Source organism: Barbatula barbatula (genome assembly GCF_947034865.1).
Source record: "Barbatula barbatula genome assembly, chromosome: 15".
In the NCBI taxonomy this organism is placed as follows: Eukaryota; Metazoa; Chordata; class Actinopteri; order Cypriniformes; family Nemacheilidae; genus Barbatula; species Barbatula barbatula.
The window spans coordinates 804605-817523 of NC_136778.1; the positions used below are offsets into that span (position 1 = coordinate 804605).

General features: G+C 39.2%; 1 protein-coding gene across 2 annotated transcripts in view; it reads left to right on the forward strand.

The window, feature by feature from the left end:
- disp1 (dispatched homolog 1) overlaps positions 1-12919 on the forward strand; it is a 32142-nt gene that overhangs the window by 6421 nt on the left and 12802 nt on the right. Inside the window, exon 1 of one of the 2 annotated variants that reach the window (XM_079473952.1) lies at positions 10544-10697. The exons of the other annotated variant lie outside the window; for it this stretch is intronic. The gene's annotated coding sequence lies outside the window, so the exon portion shown is untranslated. Of the gene's footprint in view, positions 1-10543; positions 10698-12919 lie in introns of those variants that run through there. 2 annotated transcript variants of the gene reach the window in all.

Below are 12919 nucleotides of genomic sequence, written 5' to 3' on the forward strand. Positions count from 1 at the left end.
CTTTAGTTACTCTTAGTTTTTTTGTGTGTGTTCAAATTTTGTGAGCGTTCCACTATAGTTTGTCTTTTTGGCAAATAATCTTATAATTCATAAATATCTTCAAAGTTTGGTGTGGGTTTTTTCTCCGTTTTTGTACCCCTCATATTTTTTTTACCCGACAGGTCATGAAATAATGCACAAATATACCGTCAAGTCATCACGTTTGGCCACTACCGCACATGTCATGTTTGTCAGTATCTACATTTTTCAGAATCAAATCAAAATCAAATGATGTTTATTGTCCTAAATTGGAGAATGGGTCTTTGTATGCGTCATGTTGATGGCACGTCCTTGCATGTCTTCTTGTTTTTTAACAAAGAGTTTTTGAATCCAACAAGCTCTTTAAGGATTCAACAAACACTCTGATGCGCTCATGTTTGGCAAGCGGAGGCGAGACTGACCTCACTTTGCCTGACATTTGTGTCGATCGTCCTGTGATACAACACTGAACGCTGAATCACTATTCAAGTACACAACTTTCCTTTACATCCGCTCACTAACAAGACTCTGTTCTGGATATTGTGTGCAGATTGGATGATTGTAGGAAAACAGATGAGACGAGCAAACTTGATCCAAGCGTAAGAATGAAAGGAAGATTTCCATCTTGGTTTATATTTGGAATCCACAAAACATGTCAGATACTAATGTTTCAGTCTAATAGTAATGTACATTTTTTTGAAAGCTTGCAAGATTAAGATATCATAATTTACTTTTGGGGTTCTGGTTCTCAATAAACCAAATCTGAATTACCCATCACTTCTATCAGTTAAATTGTTCAGTAGGGATGTAACGATTCACCCACGATGCGATGCGATCAATGACACTGATCTCACGATACCAATCATTCATGGTTTATTTTTACAAAGTGAGATGAGACAAATTGGAAATAAAAACGGCTCTTTTATTGTTTCTCAAATGCTGCACGTTTCTTTGTAAAACTACACTGCAATTTAAAACAAACGAATAATACAAAAGTCTCTTTTATAAATAAACAAACTAAGTCCCTGGTGCTTTTCTTGGATTTGGTACATTTCAGAAATATCATGTATTGCGATTCAAATAACATCTCAACCGGCTCAAATCCTCACATATTATAATCGATTGGCTCAAGGTGAATCTTTACATCCCTATTTTTCAAGTAACTTGTATAACACAACACACAACCTGAACGCTTTGACATTTCTCTGTTGGCTTTGTTTTCATGAGCATGACTTTAGCTCACAGCTTCACCTTGACGTCAATAAAGTGATTCAGTTTTGGGTTGGGTGAACAAAATTGAGACTTTTTGTAGCTCAGACTTCCTCCACGTTTGACTTTAAATGTCATTTAGAGTGACTGTGTACTAATGAAGGGAATTTATGAGGTGAATCACTTCCGATGTGAATAAAGGCTGTTTGTTCACTCGCATGCAGCTGCTTGAACACATTATTCCTCATTCTGAGTTACTGTCATCAGTACCTGGAGCTCGTGATGTTTACCAGAAGTGTCAGCGAGTGTTCTGAAGTGTGTTTGTGAATCCGTGTGAACGGCTCTTTTGTGCATTTGTCTGAGAATTATCAACAACAATTACTTCTTTCTGGAAAACATGTTTTTACCAAATCACCAAACACATCCGACATGTCGAGACCTCAAATCCTGCGGCTTCCCGTGAGATTTATTGAGGACAGATGGACCGTTTACACCTGATCCCATAATCTTGAATGTAAAACCAAACAATATCCGATGTGTGTGTAAGTTTCTCAGAGCTCCGTGTTTACTGTGTCTCTGTTTACCAGGCAAACGTCGCTGTCAGTCCAAAGAAACAGAATCCGTCTCTGGAATGAGAGAAATGCATGTATTGACCACAGGCTGTGTGTCATCTGGTCTGTTAGAAAGAATGATCAGCATCAATCCCTGAGAAAGAAAGTAGCCATGTTAAGTTCGACATCACTGTAATAAAGCGACTGCACGCTGTGACCAAGTTTCAGTCATTTCTTAGTGGAATGTAGGTGATTTAAACGGTCAGATCTTTAATGTAAAAAGAATCAAATTAAATGATTTCTCCAAAGGTTTTTAGCTACGATCAGACCTCAACACATTCGACAGCTGTGGACTTAAAGGAGGACTAACATGCTACAACATCCATTTTGCCTTTTTTATACTGTTAAACGTGCTGGGCACTCAAGCTTAAGATGGTCAACTTGTTCAATACTGTCTGCCAGCACTAAAACCTGTTTCGGAAAGTTTTTTATAAGTCTGGACCCCTGTTTCGAAACAAGGATCCTACGGTTTCATTAGCCGTTCTCCCGGAAGAGCACGCCCATGAATGAACCAGAGAGCGAGCGGAAGAGCCGCCCATCAGCGTGTTTCCTTCCTGGAGAGCACCGCACGTAATGGTGTATTGTATTTGTTTTAACTAAAAGAGCTAATAATATCACCTGAGAGGTGTGTGTTTGCATGTGAGGGGAAAAAAAGCCTTCTTCGGGTTACCAAAGCCATATAGAGACGTCCGATTCTGGATCATAAATGTAAGGCTCGATCACATTGTAAGACATAGTTAACATTATGACAACAACAAAACGTTACTCGTCTTTAGCTCCGCCCATCGGAACGGCCCCGGGAGGTCGGCTTTCTTAGGAAATAATCGTAGACTGTATCTGTCTTCTGTAAATGTGAGAACTAAACACTTTTCAGAGATATGAAGAACACAAAACTACTCTACAGGTACTCAAGATTAACATAAGATTGGCAGAAAGGATTTATTTAACCCCTCCTTTAAGGAATACGTACGGTCTCATCTAGCAGGATTTATGACCATCATGGAAACTGTGTGGGTTTGGTCAGAATTTTATTGTATTGACCGTGTTGTGTAGTTTGACTAATGTCTAATGTTAATGGGACTTTAGCTCTCTAATGTAGAGCACATGCTTTCTGTTAGAAAACTCATGTTGGACGCAGTTGAAGGAAAATGCGTTCATGTAGTGTTTACATCAACCTGTTTCTTTCAGTTAGATGCATTTGTTGTAATGCAGTGCGTGTTTGTGTGTGTAGTCATGAACAGCTTTAATGTGTGTAGAAATGCGGCACATATTCGTCTCGAGCGCATAAACAACAGTTTGTTTCCGTGTTAAAAGCACAATTCTTTTATCATTTACTAATCCTCATGTCAAAACTGTGCGACTTTCTTCTTCAGACCCCAAAAGAAGATATTTGGAAGAATGTTGATAAACAAACAAGCCTGTACACTGAACCCCATAGACTTCCATATGAACACAAAACCACTGAGACATTTCTTTTGTGTTTCTGAAGGAAGACTCGCATACAGGTTTATCTCAACATGAGGGAGAACACACGGTGATCTCTTTAAGACTTAAACGCATTCTCTTTGTGATCATGAAATGTTTTAAGTCAGATAAAACTGTACATCATACCACGTCATCGGAGATGGTTTTGAATTTTTACATCAGTTTGGCTGTTGGTTTGTGGGAACTCGTGAAGCATCCGGCCCGGTTCCGTACTCTTCACTTTGACCCCTTTGAAGGCTGTTAACAGTTCAGGAGTGGGAAGAGGAGCGCTGACCTCTGACCTCTGGCTGTCTGTGTGCCGGCGGCCCGGGCAGAGAGATGCCATTGTGCACTGAGAATCTTGAAGTGGGGTTTGAAAACACTTCTCCCCCCTTTTCCTCCAATTAAAGTCGTTTTGATTCACACAAGAGGTCTGCGCTAGTCCAGAGTTTATCTGTCCGTTTGTCCAAGTGACTTACACGTTATTATTAGAATTAAATAGTTTTACAAAGAGCACTTTTCTGACTTTAGTTTTAGATTAAATACACGTGTCTGTGTTATCAGCAGCGTTCAGCCGCAGGCGCTCAAACAGCTGTGTTGAAGGTTTAGTCATAGAGAGTGGAATACAAACAGCAAGTCGGCGTTTCTCCACGAGGACGTGCTTTGATCTTCTGCCGCCGTTAAACTCCACGATCGCTCTGGCGTCAGATAAAACTCTGTATTCCTGTCTTAATGACAGGGCTGAAGTTTCTCACATATCCCATCACGCTCTGATTTTGTAGGAGCTGTTGCTGTATTAATAACTGGTTGTTTGGATGTTTGAAACTTGTTGTAAACGTTTTGGATGTTGGAAGACCTTGTGTCTGTCCAGCGGATCTGGCTGAAGTTTGATGGATGTTACGTGTCGTGGTTTGCTTGCGCAAGCTGCTTTGAAATACCTCTCCAAAATGGAAGCCGTGGATTTCTCTCCGGTTTGGTTCCAGGAAGGAGATCGGAGGCCTCTGACCTTTCATGACAAAGAGCGTCTTCTCATCCTAACACCCAAAGCTGGGAAGAGCAAATATTTAGTGGGTCCCACAACAATGAGCCATCAGTAAATGTGTTTCATTCCCGAAGTCCTTTGAGCTCCCCGGAACGAGGCAGAAGACTGAAACGCAAGCACACGCTGAGAGTCATTATTGACGTTTCCTCTGGTCTGCTTCATTACGTCGGCTCGATTTTTCTTTTCATCATTGAAAAAGTGCGCTCGGGTCCCTCCTATAAATCTTTAAGGCGGATATTAGCTCTTTGGAAACTGTTTGGAAAACTACTTAAAGCTCATTACGCTGTGAAATATTCACTTCTCTCGTCTCGGACCGTAACACTGACTCGATTGTCTGACACTCCGTCAGTGTTTTTATGGCTTCCATGCTTGAAATGTCTCTCCGTCTCCATTCTTTTGCCTATTAATGACTCATTCTGTGCATCAGGTGAATGTCAAGATCCAATGCCAGCATTTAATGTTTAGAATAAATAAAAAAAAGGGGATGATTTACTGGAATGTGTAAATCTTACATATTTCACAGGTGCACAGGTGAATCTTCGTAGATTTAATCCGTCCAGAAGCTTAAATCCCATTCACGCAGATTTTCACCACATTCTACAAACGCTTTTGCACTTTTATTTCCACGTTTAGCTCCAGATTTCTAGAAATTGAGTTTGCACAGCACAGTTTGGGAGGAGGTTTTTGGCTGTGTATTTTTCCTTCCCTTTAGTTATGTTTCATTCATCCCAACTACCTTTCAAAAGCGCCTGGGAAAGTGTCCGTGTAGCGTCCCGTGAGATGAGCGCTGCCAGACGGACTCCCGATGTCACTGATGGTAATGTAGTTTGAGCTCATTGAATGGATGAACTTTCTGGGTGGAGAATGTGTTTTAGTCTACAACACAAATCATCTCACACACATTATCAACTAATAAATCTGAATCTGGCAAGAGCTTATGTATTTCTCGCTTTTAGAGTCGTGGCGATATCATTATTTTAGCCAAAGTTAAAATAATGACTTTGTTTTGCAATGACCCTCGCCTGCTCATATAAACGTATAAAGAAAGAGCAGCCGCTTTAAAGGGACAGTTCACCCAAATTCTGTCATCATCTACCTAACCTTACACATTTATTTGTTCTGCTGAACACAAGGGAAGATATTTGGAAGACATCAGTAATCAAACAGATCTCATCCCCCATTGACTGCCATAGTAGGGAAAATAAATACAGATGAGATCTGTTTGCGTACTGACAGTCTTCCAAATATCTTCCTTTGTGTTCAGCAGTACAAAGACATTTATACAGGGTAAGAGAATTTCAATTTTTGGGTGAACTATCCCTTTAAGATGGCCCAAGTATAAGTCATATGGATTCCATATATTCTCTGGATATTCTTCTCATGTGTAAGTGACGGTTTTGTATTGGTTGCAGGTATGAGAGCAGCTGGTTTTTATGTCTTGATACCTGATCTTTTCTTTTGAAACGCAGAGGGTTTAACATACAGAAACACCCGGATCTCTCCTGTCTGAGCCTCTATTGATGTGTCAGTCCTGCCACAGTATCGCTTTTCTTGCTTTATTTGTCATTACTCTCAAAGGCAGTGTGAGGAAAATCTTTTCATGTAGAATATATATCACTAGTGATTCTTTTAACATGAGTCATATTAAAATGTGGTTGTTGCACATTTGCACCTTTTGTATGAGGATGCATCTCATATGGAAACTGAGATCTCTTTATACTCGATTCACACACAAACACACTGTGAAGGGTATGAAACATTTGTCAGTGTGACAGACGAGCGTGCACACATGTATGTATTTATAGTGTACACTTGTCAAAGCACATTCATCATGACTGTGTCTGTCTGCTGGTACCCACACGCCAATGTTTCTGTTGGCAATTCTCAACAAAACTCGCTACTTTCCTGCAGACCGACAGAGAAACTCAAAGACTTTTGCATTTTTTTCCTCCTGTCAATGCTTTTACTCGGGTGAACTTAAAGTCATGAAATAGTGTTTGCAGAGTAAAACCTAATTGAAATCCAACCTTTGAGTTGATTGGGAGATAAAACAAGGTCTTAATGTGACGGTAGGGATTGATGATGTCATGAGGAAGCAAAACAAGTAATTGCTGATGAGTAATTTGATTGTGTTTGTCCATTGCAATAATGTGCATTGATTTATTCAAACATTTAATGTTTCATTTAGATTTTTCTAAATATTGTAAATGTGTGCTCAGTTTAATTCTGCGTTTGAATGTGGTTTGAGATAATCGGTTGAATACTTCACACAATGCACTGTTGTTTTAGTATAATTGAGAACATGTCTCTATAGTTTTTGAACGTTATTAGTTTGACCGGCACATTTCTTTCACTGCCATATAATGGCCACATGTGGTCCGGGCAGCAGTTCAGATGTTTCAGGGACGGAGTTTTACTGCATATTGAACAATCCAACATCAATGTGCCAAAAAATCAAGAACAACTCTACTTACATCGTTTGTTTTTCAATGTACGTGTGCTTGATGCATGTGTTTGTGTGCATACATGTGTGTATGTGTGCACAAACCTGGAGATCTCACAACAAAGTAATCATAATATGGCGGCAAAACTTTCAATAATACTTCAGCTAACGAAGGACTTTTTAAATAATTGAATGTTTATTTAAACAGTGTGGTCAGTAAACATGACATTATTTCATAAAAATCAACACCAAACTATTATGAACAACAATCTTTGAATTATTTTTTAAATGCATGTCGTTGTAACGCTGCAGAGCCATTTCAAATAAGCATATTATAACTTAAAATCTTGAGGTTAAGCTTCAATGTTTCAAACATTTTTAAGTCCTGAAGGTGTATGAAATGTAGATGGTTTGTGTAAAACACACAGTAATAAAATATGCACCGGATTCTTCTGTTGTTGAGTTATTTTCTCATTTTTAATGCGGGCAGCAGCTGTTGCTTCAAGACACTCATTGGAAACATGACACAGGCGGGACGCCAGCAACGCTGTTAGCATGAGCCTGTTCATCACACACACACACACACAAACACACACACACACACACACACACACACACATACACACACACACACACACACACACACACACACACACAGGGGCCACTGAGTGAAATCATGCAGGGCGAGGTGATTTGGTTTGTGTTGGCAGGAAGGCGGCGGGATGAAGACCAGGCTGTAGAGTCACGGGCGTAACCGAGTGGCTACATGCGCTTATGATTTTTGTGCGGTTTTGTGGTCATTTATCACAAATGTTCTTATAATTTTTTGTGGTGGCCTTTCACAAATGTTTATGTTTAAAAGATTGTATGGAGTTAAAGATTTAATGCCTCTTGTGTGTAGCCGGGTTTCCTTCACCCTGGTGTTCTGCGCATTTTGAAGTTCCGTGTGAAATTTAGAAATAAAAATCTTTCATTTACGTTTTTACACCCGCTTGAGGTGGTTTTTCTTTTTTGCGGAAAGCAGTTGACGTGAATAATGGGAGATGGCAACACATTTGCCGAATAATTATAGCCACGATACGAAGCGGTTGTCGCGTTGATTGTGTCTTTCTGGTTTCCAGATCTTTTTTTATTTACTGTTGACTAGTAGGTTACCAAAACCACCCTGATTGGCTCAAGGAACTTGATGAAAAGCACCAGTTTCCCATGAGACGTTCCTCCTGTTTATGCGAACTTTGAAAAGATTCGCTTTATGTTTGGATGGAAACCCGGCTAGTGTAATGTTGTTGTGGTTGTTCTTGTTATTAATGTCAGATAATGACCAATCGATCATTATTTGTTTAGTCTGACCATTTGCCACACAAAATAATTTTCTATTGACTTTTTCTTTACTTTTAAAGCAAAATACGTGGTTATTGTTATGAATCTACAATAGAAACAGGGCAAGTGTACCAGACGGTTTAAAAGCGGAAATGCTTTTATAACAATATTTATATTAAACGGTGAAAGCTTGACTGATAATACACTGAATATAACTTTGGGAGAAAAGCTCAGCTATACTTTAAAAGAAGCTTTGTATTATACTGTTCATTGTGTTGCCTCGTGCACTTCCATTGTAAGTGCTTTACTAATCCTTTTTAAACTTGAGGACGAGATGATAAACATTTTTCTGGCAATGTTCAATATCAAATTCTGTTGATACAATTGAACTTGGATTGAGTCAATGAGAAGTGTTACAGCTCTTAGGAAATTAATTGTTAGTCTGTTTAAATATTTTTTTGCATCGAAGTGTTATAGTACAGTAAGGCGTCTGTTTCTCTTCAGTTTGGCCTTGAGACATCATGTCAGAATTCCTCTAGTCCCTGAACTTCCCTCTGTTGGAATCTGAGGCCCCTGGAGAAATTTGACATCCCCGCTCCAAATATTGTCTGAAAGTGCAGAAGACTGTCCGACGCCGGACGTGCTTCCTTCTGAAGTCCCGTTGTGTCCCTCTCAACGCCAACAGAGGGAATGAAGGTGGAATTCCAGAGTCGTTTGCTGAGCGTCAGCCAGATCTCAGATTGACTTTGGATGACTGCTTGGGACGTTCCTCAGAGGCAAACAAACAGAGAAATAGACAGCGACCCTCTGTTGCGATTCACACTCTGGATTGAGAATCAACAATTTATAGGATCAATCCGCTCTTTACTTTTAACCAATCAGCTGCAGGCATAAGACTTCATCATTATAGACGTCATTATAATTGGTTATCAAAGAGAGCCGGGACAGCACGCTTTCTCTCTCGCACCTGAGAGCCGTTAAGCAACACTCATATGAGGAATGTAAATCAAAAACATGGTCCTGGACACATTCCCATATTTCATTTCCAGCCAAAAATCCCATCCCTCCCTGCTTTTATGGATTAACATTGGCTGTTAGGACTCTATATGAATTCTTGGTAAACAACGAAAACTGCAGTAAATCGAAAGGCCTTAAATAAATAAATGCTCCGTCAATGTCCTTTTGATATGACTAAACGTTTCTTAAAATAGTTTCACTCTGATTTTCTTCGTAATTTTCTTAGTGTGTATTGATCTTGGTGCAGTAAAACACATGTGGGAGGAGTCGTCCATCCCATTTGAGAGAGGTGTGGCACAGATCTGGTCCCCTAGAGGTTCAAAACACACAAGTTTTGTTGAAAGATTTTCTTTATTTTTGTCTGTTCGTGTGGAAAACAAACTGTTACCCGATGGAGTTTAAAAACGGGAAAGTTCAGATTTAGTCATATTGCGGTGCTTAATTTCATCTTTAAACTTCTCCAACGTCAGTCTCCATCCCTCGTCCATCTGTGATAGTTTTTTCTTGTCGTGCTGTGATGTTGGCTGACCTTGTGGGTTTTGATGAACTGTTGGCGATGGATACAGTTAACTGCAGTGCTTTGATTATGGCTTCATGCAGTAACGTTGCTTTCTCTTTGAACGTTTCTTTTCTTTGAAGTTCAGTCTTGGAGTTTCGGTGCCTGTTGATATTTCAGAGATCTTTGCTCTGACCCACCCGGAGATGCACGGCCATGCGGTTCTGGTGTACGGTGCGAGGGCATTCGAATCCTTTCTAACTAGCTAACTATATTTTTAAACTACGCCCGTTCTAAAATTCAAATATTTGGGGTGGCGTTGTCTATTTGGACGACCGTTTGCATTTTGTTGTGGTAACGCTGGTGATACCATAGTGTACCAAATATCTATGTTGGGAAAGAGAAACCATCAGAGACTTTTTTACGGGTTTAATGGTTATAATGGGAATTGTATCGGTTTCAATGGAAACTATAAAGGTGTTTGTGGGTACTATTGGTGGAACGTTACCATTTGAACACCAAAAATAAGTTACATGGAATATGACGCACAAAACACTACAGAAAAGGAAAGGGCATATATATATATATAGTTTGAGATGAGATAACTCTGTTTTTACATCTTTTTATTGCGCATTCAATTCATATCAATCAAACTGCAGTTGGTTTGTTTTGATTAAAGCTGAAATATTTTAAAACTAACACAATAAAAACATGATTTCTGAAAAATGTCCAAAATTGAGATATTGAGAAATTCTTCATATATTTGTATCTACAAATGTCAATATGCAAACTCACTCCCTAAAAAAAAGAAAATAAATCAAAAGTCGTCTTCTACACAACCGCTGTTTATAACGGAGCCGCTGTGATTGGTCAGACGCGGGCTGACGTCACGCGTCTCGACGCGTGCTGTGTAGGTGGCGCGCGCGGCTGATGGAAGCGAGGATTGAATGCGCTCCGTTGTTCTCGCGAAACGCGTGAAATAACTGTCTGTCTGTCTTCGGGAGGATTACAGTGTTTCTCTGTGATTATGGGCTGCCGTGGAGCTGATCTGGTATCTGCAGAGTTCGTGTCCGCTTGGTGAGTTTTGCACGCGCACGTTTGGACGACTGAGGCGAAGTTTGAGGAAAAGTCAATAACGCGGTTTGGAGACGCCGGCGTTCGTCTTTAAGAGCTGATTTTAGGTGGAAATGATGAAGGCTTGTCTTTAAAAACACCGATTTACATCTTAACACGTCTTGTTTTAATCAAGAGACTTCACGGGGAATGTAAATCTGGTTCCCGTTGATTTGATCAAACCTTCCTTTAGTTGTCCTGTGATTCAGCTTCCGTTAGTATGTGTGTTTTTACATGCTGCTGTTTGACATGTTTAAAAGAACACGTGTGAGAGCTTTGCTTATGTTATATACAGCAGCTCTGCGTATCTGGTCTCCATGGTCCACGAACATGTGCTTATAATAATGTTTATTTGATTTGGTTTGTTCATTCTTTAGATGTGACTGTCGACCCAGATGATTAATAACTGTGAGGGATTTAATGTGGGAATTCATTCTCCGCGGTAATATGGGTAGACAGATATAAGTCAAGCATTCATGTTTATTTCCATGAGAAGTGTAAACACGGTTTCTCTGTGTGCCGTGTATTTGAGCATCCTCACATAGAACCATTGGATCAACCAATGGCGTGAGTTCATGTATGTGACGTAATCTTTAATGTGATGAACTATACCTGTGGCTACTGTACACATGTGTGACTATTGTGAAGTATTACCGATATTTGTGTGACTAGTGTTTAAATAGTGTAGTTTAAGAAAAAAAGACTTAAAATCAGCTCTCCTTTCTCTTAAACGTATACATTTATTTGTTCTGATAAACACAAAGATATTTGGAAGAACGTTTGTCATTTTCAGTTCTGGAACATCATGCAATAACATAGTAGAAAAGAACTTTGAGATCAGCCATATTGGTATTTGCCGATAAATGGACATTTTTAATGTTAACGGCCGATATATCATTTCCTCTGGTTAAACTTCTTCATCTGCTCAAAGTTCAAATCCAGCACAGTTGTGTCTTTCTTTCGTGATCTTTCACTTACTGATATTAGCAAAACATTGTTGATGTAGATACAGTTAGGGATGCTCCGATCCACCTTTTTTGCTACCGATACCGATTCCCATACCTGAGATTCAGTATTGGCCGATACCGAGTACCGATCCGATACTAAGGTAAAAAATTACCTTAGTGCACAATTACTTAATAAACAATAAATGTGCATTGCTGCGCAAGGCATCAGGATCGACTTAACATAAATTTCCTGACCCCGTAAAACAAAATAACAAACTAATGATTCACAAATTTAGTAAATAGTTTATTAAACCAGCACCGGTGCAAAACAAATGAAAAATGAAACAAAAGTGTTCACTATCTTTGGACAAAAGACATTCAAAATTAAAGCTGGAAGAACATCTATCAGTTGTTTGTTGAATAAAAAATATAGGTTATTTTACTTTTATTTTTACTGCTTTTAAATATAGAACTAACGGTTACCTTGTTTTCTGCAGTCAATGTTTTCATATAAAAAGTCGTCCACTTTTTGTCTTTTGTTTCAGTGTTAGGAAATGTAATATTAATATCTAGCTACTGTATATCGGCCAATATATCGGTTATCGGCTTCCAATGTTAAATAATCATCGGTTATCTTAATTGGCCAAAATGTACATATCAGTGCATCCCTAAAAAATATTGTATTTCTATTTGGCTCTATTGAACATAAAACTAGATATTTGTGAAGAATTTCGAAAAACAAACAGTTCTGGGGCATCTTTGACTACCATTTAATCTTTCCTGCTATAGTGTGTCAATGATTTCCCAGAACTGAAAATACTTACATTCTTCCAAATATCTTTTTTTGCAAATTACACAAGGGTAAGTAATGATGACAGAATTTTCATTAATGGGTGAACTAACCCGTTAAATGGATCCTACACTGATAGAAATGTTGAAGTGTCATCTTTTTGGGCTATCCAGAAAGTACGACGTATCCAGTATTAACGGCGGTCATTCATAACTGCGCGTGTGTTTCCCTTCCCTTAGGTTTCCCTTTTCAGAAGCGCTTTCTGTCCGGCTGCTGTATACCGAATGCGGTTGATCTGCAAACACATCCAGATTTATTAGTTCAGGCATGTATTTCAGAGACTGCATTTATAGCACAAACACCAGACAAATGGCTTGATCGTCTCTATACGAAATGAGATCTTTCATGATCTTGATATCTTTATTTGTGCACTCGTGGTTCGGATGCTG